We start from the raw sequence: 12,681 nt of genomic DNA on the forward strand, positions 1-12,681 counted from the left end.
AACAAACACTGTTATTGACACATTTGCTGCCGACCTCGTCCGTAGTGCTGAATTCTCGTAACAAGAAGCCCTCGCCACCATCTGCCTTCAGCCTTTTCTTTTTCTTTTACTTGTCTGGGTTTCCACGCGGTATAATGAAGGCATAAAATGATACGAAAGCATGGAAGCTAGTTTAATGCATGTGCTGCAACAGCGACATATGAAACAACCGCACTCCTCATGAGTCATCACTCATACTCAAGAACTTCACATCTCTAAGCACGTTTTGGCGGATCGTGCAATTATGTTAGAGCCTGTCCAAAGTATAGATGGCGGGCGTCTGCGGCAAATACAGAATCGGAGCACTTGCGACACTGCATGCACATCGTTGACCCCTGGTACAACTTATGGCTGACGTCAAGGTTGCCCCGGCCCGAGGTTTCCGGGGAGAGGGACTTGCTCTAGAGAAAGCTTTCCGTTCGTTCCGCGAAGTACCACACGGCAGGGAACAGCAAGCTGACATTAGAACACGTCGCCAGATGGGGCCACCCTCGCTCATCACCCTGGTATAGTAGGAGCAGAGAGCTTCAGGCTGCGGCACCGCGGTCAATTACGTCTCGATTCTGCCAATGTTTCTTCCGTTCCGCGGCTGTCAATACGACGCACCGCCGCATCAATTTTGCCGTGTTCAGGCGCCGTATAAGTTTGAAACACACGCTTATACTGCAGCGTCGAGTAAAAAGGAACGATTGCACACAACGCTATATCACCTTGAAGTATACAATTTAGGAAAGAATACACCGGCGCCGACTTACACGTATTGCACGCAATTACCTGTCACCGTGAAGAAATAAAAATAATAAACAAACGCTTCTCTTTTCTACTTTCGTCGCGATCGCCGACTGCGCTATTTCTAGCTTCGCTCCATCACCGAGAGATCAGTGACGCGCAGTTCTCGGAAGATAAGAGAAAAATGGGCGGGCGGGCGGGCGTCGAGTGATGAATAATGAAACCGAGAGGTGGCGTCACACTTCAGCGGGTCGTGCACTGCACGGCCCGTCGCCTCGCATCTTCGCTGGGAGGCGTTACACAGCCGGCAAATGGCGTCGTATGTATTCCCGGCGCGCGCGGCGGGCAAAGCCGGCTCGCCAAAACTGCGTTCGCTCTCTCGCTCTCTATCAAAATGGCCACCGATGCGAGAATGGACGGCGCGTTTCGGTATACGTGAAGCGCAAGCGTTCGGAGTCGGGGCACAGCGGAAGCAGCGGCAGTCAAGGAATCACTTCGGCGAGGACGAAAACAAAGCGCGCACCAGAGCCTGCGAACGGCAGACGATAGAGGTTCCGTAAACAAGCAGAAAACAGGCAGCAATAGTTGCGGAAACCGGCACAAAGAGCAGACGGCAAAATACTGCATAAGGGAAGAAAAGCAGACGACAAAAGTGTGACGCAGGCAGCCATAGCGTGGACGACAAAAATACGAGATGAAAAGACGGGAAAAGATCGGGATCGCGCCGGGCACAAGGTGTACGCTAAAAGGGTTTTAATGGCGACGTGACCGGCGCGCCTAATGCCTTCCCTCCCCGCAAGGCGTCGCTGGCGTCACTGCGCGTAACTTCCGGTCGTCTGCACCCGTTTCCAGAAGGCCTTCTGTTTATTTCGCTACTTTGGCCGTCTGCACTGCAGTGCCGTGCCAGACGGGGTTTTCGTCCGCTTGCTTACAATGCCTGGGCTGTTCATTTGTTTTCCTTTCGCGTGGCGAATCGAAGAAAAGAAACTTTTTCGCAATCGTTTTCTTCAATTTGGCCGAAAAGCGATTCGGCCGGTAGCGGCTGCGGCAGTAACTCCCGCTACAGAAACAAAAAACAAAAAAAAAAAAAAATCGAAGTTCACCGTGGAATGCGAAGAAGCGAAAGAAAAAACTTATCCTGAGCTCCAGGACAAAGCTATCTTGCAGATCACGTACACAAACCTCAATAAACACTTTGGTTCGTCGAACGGAGCCAAACTTTCTGTGGACACTTCTTACGGGAACGCGGAAAACCGGTACAGAAAAGAAAACGCTGGGTCTGAGAGGCAAGAACCCCTTTCTTCTTCGTCCGTCGAAATGCACTTTCACGGTACGTAATGGAAACAAAGGGAAGTACGAAGAACGAACCTTCCATTTCCCTTACACTCGACGGTTGCACGTCACGTGAAGTTTCGCGCACCTTCGTTCGTTCTTCCTTAATTGCGCCGTCTTTTGGTCGAAACCAAATCATGCTTCGTTTAGTAGCGCCTTTCCCAACGTCGGTCAATCGAATTTCCCATTTACGGCATTCGGAACACGTAATCGATTTTCTTTGTCCTGTGGCCGAAACCAATAGTGTCTCGCAATTGCGGAGTTCGGCCACAATTCCCAAACGCCCTAGCTCCCAGAGCGGTGACTTGGCTTCCATTTGCTTGCGGGTGCAGCCTCGAACCATCGTTGCGCCGTTTTAATTTATTTTATCTTTTTTTGCCAGAGCCATCGAAAAAAAAAAAAAAAAAACATCGGACACTGATCTAATTGGGAACGCATTTTCCTCAAATTGTATTGCGCAAGTTAAGCCATGTAGAAATTATTTTCGGGGAAGGTTAGCGCGTATTGGAAAATTTTAGCAGACTGTCGCTTACGCTCCGCTCCAATTAAATTTCGCGTTCTATACGTTTAGCTGCCGGCACGAGCGTTGACGCACGCGCAGTAGCGTTCTGGCTCAGCGGCTGTGCGCATATTGCTAGCGTACGCCGGTCTGAGCGTTCAGCTAAAACCCTCTGTTGTGTAAAACCAGCAGGCGTCCTTCATAAATAACCGGCATCCAAACAGCAACACTAAATTATAATTTAATCCGGGGAATTGCATTTCCTCCAAACCGCACTGGCACCTATTCGAAAGCCAGACGTCAGTTATTTACGGAGAAAGTGAAAGGGTAAGGTTTTTCTTCTTGAATTTAGATCCTATAGACCGCGGCCTTAATATGACGTCACAAATTTCGAAACTCATTCGCGTGCTTTTTTTTTTTTCAGCAGAGTTCTCTTTAACTAATGCTAACTAATGCTCAGCAGGCGATAGCCAACTTATGCCGTCACGAAAAGAGAGCACACATACACACGCACACATACACACAAAAAATGCTAACCTGGGACAGTTGGTAGGTGTTGTAGTTAAATAGAGTAACACAGACTGGGACAGACGAAGTCCGTTTCCTTCTGTTCGTACAGTCCCATTCGCTATTACTCTATTTACCTTCATCAGCTTACAAGTCCCCTACAGATAAACACACCGGTCGGAGAACTTGGGAATGTGTAACTAAATTACAGACGCCTACGGGTAACTCGTATTACTCTGTACTTGCAACATATACCTCCGTAAAGGCGAAAGAAACTGAGAAAAGTGAGTGCAAAGCCTGCGCAACCCAAGCAATCACAAAGCAAAACGTGAAATGGACTTTAGCCATGTTGTTGTAAAAAGTAACCATTGCAATTTCTCGAATGAGCTCCAATAAACACGACAGCTCCTTAAACTGCTAAGTGCACGAAAAAAAAAAATGTTTTAAGACCGCGTCGCTAAACTCGGCGTATTGTCGAATTCCGCCATGCTATCTTTCGGAAAGGGAGGGGGGGGGGGGGCAGTTGCCTCGCGATCCAGTCACAGCTGACAAGATGCGAATTCGGCGTAAGGAGTAAACAGCGGATATTAGCAGCACGACACGGAACGCAGAAAGAACTCCAAGGACAGTGTCGGACAGTACTGTCGCACTGTTAAGAACTGCTTTTTACCAAGATATATATATATATATATATATATATATATATATATATATATATATATATATATACCAACCAGCGCGCTTTGAGCCAATCAGAGAGAGCGTAGCCGCCTCGTGAGCCAATCAGAAACGACAAGATGGCGACTTCGGGGATATATTATATTAGGGAACCAGTTATACTAATATATTAACGCCTATATACAGCTCTGCTTCTGCCGTCGTGCTCATTTCTTGCGAACGATTAGTTTCAAGAACTCTCACGTACACCCGTTTGCGAAGACACACACTGACGCCCGATCGCTCACGCGTGCGCAAACGAGCCCGCGAGACACACACGCTCCGCGCCATTACATCAGAGATTTCGATTTGATTGCACACCGACATTTGCACACGAAGGCGTCTGCCGAACGAGACACAAGAAATGACGCGGACGACATTTGCATAACAAGCTCCGGAACTCTGAGAATCTGCATATTCGCTGGCTCAGCTGGGATTAGCCTCGTCTTCTGTTCTGCCGACGTGTTTCTTTTTTGTCCACGTGTTTTTCATTTCCTAATTTTTTTCTTCTTTGTCCTGATCGTGCGCACAGTGGAGTGGAGCAGGTTGCTCGTTCGTGATTGGTTCCGAGCTAATGCATGTTGCTGGCCTACGAGGTTTCCGAGGTTAGGGGAAGACATGTACAGGGTGCGCCAATATGAAAACGAACACCAGATTTGCGATTGAGGCAGGCAATTTATCTTGTTCTGGCTATGAAACAGAAAGAAGTTCCGTCAGTGGAACTCTTGAACAGGAGAAATATAAAGTGAATAGCCGCGATTACGGTGCTGACTTGCATCTCTGCAGGTTGGCTCAATTCGAACACACATCTGTTTCTTTTTACATTGACGCATGCTTCGTGCAATCTGAGGTGAAAAGCGTAATTAGTGTTGAAGGTCTCGCACGGTAGCTCACTTTTAAATGACTAACTTTAGGTTAAAAAAATTATTCGATATCATTGATACCAGCGTCATGCCAGCCGCCCAGAAACTAGAGAGAATTGTGATGTTATGTCGGAATTAATACTTATGAATATTAACAATTTCCACCTCAGCGCTGGCAGCTGATAATAGCAGGCACTTTCAGCACAGCACAAGTTTCCGAGCCGAGAACACACACGCAGGCACACGGGGATAGAAGCCTGATAACCGGATTTTCTTTTCTTCGGGAGCCACAGTACTTCTGAAGGTGTGACAGCCAAGCGGAAATATGCCGATTTACAAAATGGTAATACGAGAGATTGCGCAAAAGATAATGCCGTAGATAAGTTTTGGTTGCTTTCCATACCCTACAATGTAAACTGACTCAGTACCTAGCTTCGCTTCATTTCTGCGTCTTTCACGGTTTTCCCGAAGTCGGAGTCAATCCGTTTGATTGCCCCCTATACCCTGCAATGTAAACTGGCCCAGAAACTTCGCTTCAGTTCAGCGTCTTCCACGGTTTGCCCGAAGCGGGAGTCAATCCATTGCCATCGACAGCTTCCTCGAACGTTTTACACACCATGCTGTCGACGCCAGGCGCTAATGCCGGAAATGCGCTCGGCGTACTCCCCGGCGGCCCCAACGCCTTCCCTATACCTTCAACTTCCATCAATAACCGACCGGAATCCGAAGCCATATCCGAATGCAATCCAGAGACGGGAAAGCGGCGCGCGGCAGCACGGAGCCATTTCACCCGTCTGCTATAGCACGCTTCTGCAGGGACAGACGAAAAACGCGAAACGCCACGCACAGACAGACTCCTATGCGTGATTCGGTTAACCCATAAACTTGCCGCGCAAACGCGCTCGCTCTCAAAAACAGATTAGCTAGAAGAAAGAAAAAAAAAACGAAGCACAAACACAGACAAGGTTTGGGGTCGCCGACTCAAATCCGGTATGACAACGAAGCCACGCACGAAACGAACGTCGTCTGCTAGCGGAAGCCGCCGGGCAGACGACCGAGACGCGGCAGAAGCTTGCCGCGCCGCCGCACAGTGCATTATGGGAATTAGCATATAGATGGAGGGCTTCTGCCCCGCCCTCCGCATTGCCCGAGCTTATTTCCTCCCCACAATCCCATACCCCCCCTCACACACACGCACTCACACTTCCACCTCTTTTACCCCCTCAAACCGGAAGCGCAAGGTAGGAAGGAAGTTAGGGAAGCTTAGATAGTATAGGGATGACGGGAGACGGGGTTTGAGGAAGGGGTCAGAAGGGCGTATGACGGTGACGATGATAAAGGGCGCGCCAGAAACGTGCATCCGAAAAGCGCTTATCGGTGCGGAACAAAAATTCTACGGGCAAGATATCGGGCGCGGAGGCGTGAATTGTCAACGAAAGAAAATCGCAGCAAAACAGCGAAGCAGGTTGAAATATCGGACTAGAAATATACCGTAAGTTGTACGTGCAGAGCGCAAGCGTTGTGAAGGTGTGGCTATATAGGGAAGAGAGACTGAGAATTATTTAACGCGCAGTGAGTGTATACAGTAGGGAAATATTCGCAAAAGAACATTATTATCATGTGTGATAAAAAAAATCAGTAAACACAATATGCGAGCCTCTTGCGCGAACCAAAATGAAAGGGGAGAAATCTCGGATAATACATGAAGTTCATCCGACTAAAGTAGTTGACAGGAAAAAGAAACAAAGAAAACTGCAACAAAAATGAATGGTACCGCCGAGAGAGCGTTCAGCATGAATGAAAAAAAAAAGAAGATTAAAAAAAGTTACGAGCCCAGAAGTTTCGAGTCTCGGGCCACGTTTTTACAACGTGTTCCCGAGACACTCGCTATTCGATTATGGATCGAGGGACCACCGCATTACCTTAGCCTAGCTGGTCGCCTTTCCATCCTTCTTTTCTTCCTCTTTTTTTTTCTTTTTTGAGCTTCCGTTCATTTGGATGCAAAAAAAAAAAAAACGCGTAAAGTGCGGGCCAGCCGCTGTGAAACGCCAGCTTTCTCATATATGGGAGACCAAAAAAGCGCGCCTCCCTGTATTCTCCGCGGTGCACCCAATTTTTTTTTTTCCAGAGCAGTCAGTCTCCATTATGCAGCACTGAGAACCCGTGGCGCGTGTGAGGTTGCTCGCTTCGCACGCGTCAAAAGTTGAACGCCCTCTACAGTTTCGCCCAGGACATGCCAGCGCGCTTCCAGCGTTATAAGCCATCTTATTTTTCATTTGAGCAGTTTCCGGCGCGCCATTAGGCTAATAACATGCTTATTTGGGTTACCTAGTGTCAAGGGAAAATCAGCAGTCGGCTAGTTCGTTAAACGTATTAGACTACGCAGTATCAGTCATTCATTCGTTCGTTCATGGTTTCAGGGTTGACGTGCCGAAGCAATTGGATGTCTTGCGAGGCCCGAGGGCTCTGGAATAATCTTGGCCGGCTGCAGTTTCTTTGACGAGGGCGACGGAGTAACTAAATACACGGGCGCTATTGCATTTTCTACGTCACAGCAACGCGGGGAGTCGTGGTCAGTAATCGAACCCTGGACCTCCTGCTCGGCAGCATGACGTCGTAGCAAGTTAGCCACTCGGCCACAGGGCCGTTTATTAAATAGGAGGAAATGAATGTGCTTATATACAGGGTGTCCCAACTATCGTGCATGAAGATTAAAAAAAAAAAAAAACGCCACGTAGCTGGACAGAACCAAGGTAATCTTGTTTGCCGTCGCTTAGATATACTCGGATTATATTCTTTTAATTCCACCTAATTACATAATTATTCTTACCAAAATTCTGTTTTATACATTGAAGCACAAAAGTAACTGGAACGCCCATGTATTTCGTCCCACACTTTGGGAAACAATATATCGAAACTGGTGTCATCCTGGAAATTCATTTCAAGTGGATGCGTCTTGCAAGCTCACCGGCTACGATTCGTAAATTGCCATATGTGTCGTGAAGTAATTAGCTAACAAGTTAATTAGTGATTTTTTGTTAATTAGTTGCATATGTGTTTCGATTTCTCGTGCTACTAATGTCCGCCTCATCGAATAACCCAACTCAACTGATAAGAATTGTGCTATCAAAGGCGATTTCTAAAAATTCGCTAAAGCTTAATTTTGGAGACCTGGTATATTAGCAGCAGCAGCCACAATAAAGCCGCACTTCAATCAATCAATCAATCAATCATCAATCAATCAATCAATCAATTTATTTCAGCATCAATGAAAATCAATGACACTTGACTTAAGAACGCACGCACGCACACATTATCGTTGCCTTGTTACGCCCACTACGTCGCTTGTCGATTCAAACGCGTTGGCGCCCAGTGATCGCAATTGTGTGCGTGAGTGTAATCATCTGCTCATTTCCTCGCGTCGCTAGACAATAAATCTGTGCGCCCAAAAGCCGGCCGCGAAAGTTTCCGACCCTTACAATGTCATCAAATGAACTAATCATTCATGCAATCAAGCTCAGCCGCTTACTCACGCCAGTTGTAAACTGGAAACTTCGGTACCCACAAAACGACTTTTTCGAAGAACTTCACCTCCGACCATTCTGATCCCCACCTCTTCGCCTCCTGCACAAGTGGCGACAAATGAGCCAGCAGGTATGTTGCAGTACACACTGAATCAGCGCCATCTAAATCAAAGCACGCACTGCATTTCGGGCTGCATTCCGTTCTTTCAACGATCGGAGAACGCGTTTTATTTATTTTATTTTGTTTTTATTATTTTTTGTCACAGTCGACGATTTCCCTGCGCGCGGCGTCGAAATGGCTCGAGCTTTAAATCACGGGAAAGTGGTCGCACATGCTTCACTTTTCTTTCATTTAAATTTTTGTTATTATTATTATTACACGTCTTTTTTTTTTCTGGGGGGGGGGGGGATGTATATTCTCGCGAAGAACAATCACTGCATCCCGAGTGCTTACGAGAAAGACCCTTTTGGGCCGGAACTAGGTAGGAAAATAAAAAAAAGAAAAAGAAAACGTTATCCCGAAAGGCATAAATCGCTCGCAGATGCTGCATCCGCCGCGACAAACCTGTCAACAGCGTTTCAATCTGTTGTCCTCGCGAGCAGCGACAAAGCGAAAAAAATAAATAAAAACAACTCCTAACCGCCGGGTGTTCGCTTCCACAGGGAGGCAGTTTAAAGAAAAAACGATAAACAAACAAATCCACACTTACACACGAAACCATGAAAGGCACTCTCCAGCCGACTCAGGACCGCTTCTCCGACAATATTCCTGTTTTCTCCGAGTCATCTATTCGTTTCCTACCTGCTTCTGGGTTTCTTTCTTTTTTTTTTTTCGTAATTCTCACTTCTGGTTTTTTTTTTTTTTTTTTTTTTTTGCGTGGAGGTGCGGATGAGACAAACGGAGAACTTTCTCCTTCCGGACAGCATTGAACTTTACGCGTTTCCCTCTACTTTTTTTTACATTTTTTTGTAGCCACCTGGATTTTCTTTCTAAGTAGACGCTCGTGAAGATCTACCTCCCTCAGAAGCTGCTTTGACAGCAAAGGCGATAAAGGAAACTCCAAGAAAAAAAAAAAAAAGCAACTTGGTGGCGTACGCTAGCGTGGCTTGGTAGGCGCGTGAATTCCGGATTTTTATGGGCACGCCCCTCATGTTTTTCCGCGATCGGGGCCAAGAAGACGGGAGCGATTGTTCCCTCAACCTCCTCCTCCTCCTCTCCTTCGCTCCTGCGTGTTTCACGCTTCGTTCGCATTCCCGCTTTATACGATCTTCTGCGTTCGCAGTGGCGCCTTGCCTTTTTCTTTCCTACGTGTCTTTGTGTTTGTTGTTTTATTTGTTCCGGTAACTTTTCCAGTTCCGCGAAAGTTCTTCGGGGCGGAGATAATAAAGAGAAATCGCACTCGATGTGCGGCTGCGCGCGTTTTTCTGGAAGGAGGGGAAGAGGAAAGCCCGAAGCGGCGCGCGCGGTCTCCAAAACCGCGCAGAGACAGTTGGCGGAAGGCTTGGCGTCGGGCTCTTTTTCGGACGAGTTATATCTCGGGGGTGGCGCCGGTGTTCGAAATTGGTCCCAACGCCGGGGGCAATATTTCTTGTTCCCCCTTTTTCATTTTGATTTTTTTTTTCGTCTCGTCTTTGTCAAGCTAGTCGCGCAGGAAAGGGACGTTCGGCTTGCGCGATGTCCTCGGATACTGTGAACGGCTACACGCTTCAAAGAGGCCTGTTAGAAAAGCCGTCACGGAAAATCTGCGGTCTTTCTGTTGACTTTCAGTAGACATTCTGTTGAGATTCAACAGGATACCATGCAGGATTTTTTCGCGATGCCGTCAGCCTGATCATGGCGCATTACAGGTACAGTATGGAATACAGCAGAGTCGAATGAGTACAGTTCAGTTATATAGTACGGTAAAGTAGAGTGCAGTACAGTACCACAGTAGGCTACAGTAGTGTACAGTACAGTCGAACGAGTACAGTGTGCTTGCGTGATAGTACAGTAAAGTACAGCAAAGTACAGTCGAGTGAGTACAGCGGCGCTCGTCCTTTCCTGGTCTGTGTGTTGTTGTTTTTTTTTTTCTTTCTTTCACCCCCGGTGCAGGGAACCAAACCGGACGCTCGTCTGGTTGCCCTCTTTGTATTTTCTCTCCTTGATTATCTCTCCCTCTGTTGTCTGTTCACCACATTGCGCTAGTTAACTATACATATTCGAATAAAAAAAAGTTCAGAGCCCTACCCCGACTATGAAGATGGAAGCCAGCGAAGCGATGACTATGGACAACGGCGCTAAACGCAAACTTCACATACAAAGGCATACACACGATTGTAGAAGAGAGAATAAGTTTTATTTTATCTTAAAGTCGGGCTGGCCAATCGCGGCGCGCGTACTAGCGCGACACACGCGTGGACGCCGGGGGAGAAGCTACGTCATGTTATACGAAAACCCCAGTGATTTCAGTGGGTGCACACAAGGTGGGGCTACGCTTTCGAGCGATGCAACTTTCAGCTGGCGCTGCACAAGTTTTTTTACGATTCCGAAGTTTAAAAACGCCGCCATCCCGACGTTTTCATACAACGCCACGAGGTGTCGCGACGCGTCTGAAATTGTTGATCTACTTCCGGTATGATGCCGGACACGATCTCCTGGAACCTAGCCTATAACAGCTTCGCTGTAAAAAAGCGCCATAGTGTTAGCGTTGTCGCACCCTTCTACTCTGCCGTGTTTCGCCAACTAGCCCGCACTGCTACCCCGATGGAACAGATCTGAGAGTTCGACGACCTGGGAAAAATACAACTGTATCTCTTTATCGCTCTCGTAGAGCTCTTGTAGATGCCTCGGTAGAAACTTAGGCATCCTTAGTAGGTGACAAAGGCAGTGAAACAGATCAAGTATAAATAGCGTAATTGAGTCAAAATTTTCCCTTCTGTTTATCTCCCGCGGCCGATTCGCAAACGTATCGTGCCGCCTTATTATCAACGACAATAAGAAATACATTTCTCCCGCGTTTTCCACCTCAAGAAGGCAAGCACGACGAGCACACGTGACGCCTACGCTTGCATTTTTTGTCTTCTCGATTCGCTTCTACCTTCAGCTCATCCCTAGTGAACGAAAAAAAAAAGAAAGAAACCAAGCGTAGGTGTCACGTTATTTCACACGTCTCATACATACGGAACGCGTCAAGGAGGGAACCACGTGCGAAATAATGGTAGAAGGGAAAGACTCAGGTTGGTGGCGATCTCAATGGGCAGAAGCTGGAGGGGGGGGGGGGGGGGGGAGTTACATATAGAAAAGAAATTTGACGGACGCGCCCGCTTGACGTGCGGACGACTTTGAAAGTCAATGCGGTTTCTTTTCACCTCGCTCTGTCTCTTGTTTTTCTAGCAATGCAGCGCCTTTATCTCTCTCCCACCGGTATTCGATATCAATAATTTATTTCGCGGTTCGCGCGGCCCCGGAGCGTGGCTCTTTCAGTGCCCTCAAACTTCCCCCCGTCAAACTTCCCCCCGGCACCGCTCGCTCGTCGGGCGAATACCATTCGCGAGGCCGCGGTGCATTTCGGGTACACCGCGGCTCGCCGTCCGGAAACCAGCGAGCTGTCACGCACCGTGGGCCGCTGACAACCACGTCGCTCCTTCGCATTATTGCCGGGATACGCGTGCGAAGAGGCTGCCACCTCCCACCTCGATTCTAGCTCGATTATTGGAGCGCCAAAAATCAGCGACCGGGAAGGAAGATGTGTATTAAAGCAGCTGGAATCGTATATATATAAACGGTGGCCAGTCGATCGGGATGAGAGGACGTACGCCACGACTCTTCGTTTAGTATTATAGACGGCACCAAGTTTCCAGAACCGTTTCCGAAGTTTCCAGTTTCTCGAACCGGTTGTAAGGCCGAGGCAACCCACCTGCACGGGTTGGCTTTATATATAGCCTGGCGTTCTTTGAAAGGTGCTTGTAACGCTGTCCGGTCCGGCCCAATTGCCATCGGACCATACACGATCGGACCATACAAGATCGGAGCCAACCCAACCAGACTCGACCCAACCAAACTCAACCCAACTAGACTCGACACAACTAGACTCGACCCAACCAGACTCGACCCAACCAGACTCGACCCAACCAGACTCGACCCAACCAGACTCGACCCAACCAGACTCGACCCGACCCGACCAGACACCGGAAACGACCAGAACAGACCCTTTCGTCCGACCGTCCAACAGCCTTACTGTGTCCTCAGATCCACTATAATGACTCCAGTCAGACTGGCAAACTAAGTGCCACTTGGAGCGAGTGCAGTACAACGTTAGTGTCATCACAGGCTATCAGACGGAAACGTTTAGTGACGTTTCCTGTGGAGTACACTTGCCATTGAGTGTGTTCGACAAACTCAATTCGCTGCCTCAAGTGTGTAGCCCCGATAGGAGTGCTTCGAGGGTAAATAAATAAAATGCTCACTGCAGAGTCAACACTAATTCTAAGA

The 12,681-nt window shown here is 48.0% G+C and overlaps 1 protein-coding gene across 1 annotated transcript in view; it reads right to left on the reverse strand.

Annotated features, from left to right (window-relative positions):
* The window catches only part of LOC119433688 (tyrosine-protein kinase transmembrane receptor Ror), a 556,232-nt gene that overhangs the window by 117,218 nt on the left and 426,333 nt on the right, over nt 1-12,681 (reverse strand). The window lies entirely within an intron of this gene.

This window comes from Dermacentor silvarum, chromosome 11, assembly GCF_013339745.2.
Source record: "Dermacentor silvarum isolate Dsil-2018 chromosome 11, BIME_Dsil_1.4, whole genome shotgun sequence".
Taxonomy (NCBI): Eukaryota; Metazoa; Arthropoda; class Arachnida; order Ixodida; family Ixodidae; genus Dermacentor; species Dermacentor silvarum.